At 43.4% G+C, this 3008-nt stretch overlaps 1 long non-coding RNA gene across 2 annotated transcripts; it reads left to right on the top strand.

Annotated features, from left to right (window-relative positions):
* Positions 1-1350: 1350 nt before the first annotated feature.
* On the top strand, positions 1351-3008 carry LOC120570808. Of its 2 annotated transcripts, none has more exons than XR_005641135.1 (3): positions 1351-1592; positions 2483-2568; positions 2850-3008. It is a non-coding gene; the product is annotated as an uncharacterized LOC120570808 (long non-coding RNA). The 2 variants fall into 2 exon arrangements; XR_005641134.1 differs by having other exon boundaries at positions 1352-1592; positions 2847-3007.

The raw sequence follows: 3008 nt of genomic DNA, 5'->3' as shown, positions 1-3008 counted from the left end.
GCCGCTACACGGCCGGGACTCTAGGGCACTCGAGAGCACAGGGACACTAGAGAGCTCGGGGACCCTAGAGGACTCTGGGGCACTAGGGACACTAGAGGACTCGGGGGCACTAGAGGACTCGGGGGCACTAGAGGACTCGGGGGCACTAGAGGACTCGGGGGCACTAGAGGACTCGGGGAACCTAGGGACACTAGAGAGCTCGGGGACACTAGAAGACTTGGGGACACTGGAGAGCTCGGGGACACTAGGGACATTAGAGTCAAGGGAACTGCTACCTAGCCTAGAGTAAGGGGGAACGCAAACCAACCTAGAGTCAGGGGGCATGCTAGCTAGCTGGGACTCAGGAAAGCTACTAGCTAGCTGGGACTCAGGAAAGCTACTAGCTAGCTGGGACTCAGGAAAGCTACTAGCTAGCTGGGACTCAGGAAAGCTACTAGCTAGCCCAGGGTAAGGAGAGCCGCACATCAGCTCGGGAACAGAAGGGTTGCAAGTCTCTGCTGGGCAGTCGCGGTGAGCCGTCTCGTCTGGGCAGTCGCGGTGAGCAGTCTCTGGCTTCTGGTCGACTGGGCAGACGAATGGCTCCCTACTGAAGTGTGCCTGAGGTGAGGACTTTGGCATCGGATCGGCTGGCTCTGGACCGGCAAGCGCTACCGTGAGGGAGGAACCACAAACCCAAAGGGCTCGGTCCAGAAATTCTCTAAAAGGCAGGTTGAGGTCCTTGAGCAGCAGCATCTGAGCAAGTGGGTCATCCAAACCAGACCAGAAGTGCTGCTTTAAAAAGTCCTCCTCCCAGCTCTCGTTCTGATAGTAATGGAGGAACACCGCAACGAAATCCTCCAGAGTGTCTCCATTCTGGTTGAACAGGAAATCTTCCATGGCATCCTCATCCATTTTCGTTGTCATTGGTCTAGTCTTCTGTCACGGCTGACCAGGAGACAGACTGGAGTAGTGAAGCAGATCTTTATTAGACAATGATCCAACAACGAGCAGGAAGCAACAGGCAGGAAATCTGGTAGCTGGGTTTTTTGATTAAATGGAACTATTTTGTGTATAAGTAAGCATAACTTAAAAACATAACTTAAGTACAATGTAATAGAATTGAGTAATAACATACTAAGAATGATAAAGTCCTGTTATTTCTATTGTTTAAAATAGGGATGATTTAAAAATAAACTGAATTTATATAGCACATGTTAAAATACAATAAAATCTCAAAGTGCTTTACCAAATAAGTAAAATCGATCATAATAAATAAATTGCAATAGCAAATGGTCTGAAATGCATTAGACATTAGTGGAGGACAGAATGTATTTATTTTATTTATTTTTTGCTTCATCAGTTTAATGTAGCCTATATATTCTTTTTATTTTTATTAAAGCAGCTGCAGGGATAATTTTGTATGGAGAGTTAATCTCTGATTCAACCTGCGAAGCAGAAGGTGGCGCTAATTTGCACACTACACTGATTCCTTACCGCTCTTTGGAAAAATACAGAAGAAGAATAGTTTGAACAACGCAGCAAGGCGGGAAGCAGCAGACAGTAGGGTTGCAGAAACTACCTACGCAGCAGCAATCAGGCTCACTGGACTTACTGTAAGTTTTGAATGTTAATATTCATTCGCTTTTACTTCTTTTATAAATTTTGTATGTGTTTGTCTCAGAGAGCGTAGACCTTCTCCAAGCCCCCGCCCTTCACTGGCTTATCACGGGAGTCTTGTAGGGATTGGCAACTTGTCAGATATAGGTTAGCTGCTAAAGAGCTAGCTAGCCACTTAGCGCGACCAATAACGTTACCAGAGACTATTTAGAAGGACTTTGACGTTACGCACTCCAGCAGCACAACTAGCGACCTAGCTACCACTAACCGACTCCCTGAAGAATTTGACGACGGATGAATCTAGTAATCACACGCTCATTCCCCGCTTAAAGGTGGTGTTAGAAAATTAGTTGTTAGTAGAAGCACTAACAGACACCCTGCATTATCCGATAGTTAGTTTTTGTTGCTGGAAACTTTCAATAGTGCACAAAAGAGCATAAACGCCTCAAACTGAGTTCCTACACTGCAAGTCCAGCTCTCTGTGTAGCTTCTAGGGACGCTAGTTTTAAATTCTGTGTGAGCAGACTGTCTGAGACACGGAGATTGCTGTTAACAGAACGAGTCAACTGCCCGTGCCCGCCTACTTGTGTTGCCTCGGTTTTAAAACAAACGACCCTGCTGGAGGCAAGCTGCTTTTCACGACAAAGATGAATAAAGTAAAAACCCTTAACAGTAAAGCTTTGGTTTGTAGAAATGGTATTATTGTTGATTAACCATGCACTAAGGTTCAAGTGTGGCTGCTTTTCTTTACAGTAATGTTAATTTTGCTTGATGGCTTTAGTAACTTGACACTTATGGGGATTAAATGAAAAGATCATTAACAGGGAACATTTATAAATGGAAGTATTTATAATTTGACACTCTTTGAATGCTTTTAATTGTTCAGTTTCAGATCAGTTTATGCCTTTGCATCTTGCTGTTCCAGTTTCAAGAAGTTAAGGAAGATAACTGGAGATGTGATAACGATACCAGGTAATCCAATGAATGTGAATTCTTCTATCACCCCTCCCCCGCCCTCTAAATACCAATAACTTGAATTGTTTTTTTTTTCTCAGACAAGGTTTTAGTGTGGTAACCCCAAATCATACGCACTCCCACATACACACATCATTGTTTTTTCTACTTGCCTGTTTGATCAAAATAAAGTGTTTTGCTGTATTTAAGTCAACAATTAATGAATGTGTTCTGTTCACGAATACTACTAATCATATTTTACTTAACTTTGTATTTGCTTGCAAAAATTGTTGAAGAAGACTGAGAAGAAACTGCCCCTCATTAGAAAGATGATGGAGACCACATTTCCCCTACGCCGACAGCAGGCTTCAAAATTAACATTTTCGTCTATCAGCCAAATGGTTAATGAATTTTCAAATATTACCAGCCATTCAATAGATTACCATTGGGTTTTTGGC

The sequence above is a fragment of the Perca fluviatilis genome, chromosome 13, assembly GCF_010015445.1.
Source record: "Perca fluviatilis chromosome 13, GENO_Pfluv_1.0, whole genome shotgun sequence".
Taxonomy (NCBI): domain Eukaryota; kingdom Metazoa; phylum Chordata; class Actinopteri; order Perciformes; family Percidae; genus Perca; species Perca fluviatilis.
This window is presented reverse-complemented; position numbering and strand designations above follow the sequence as displayed.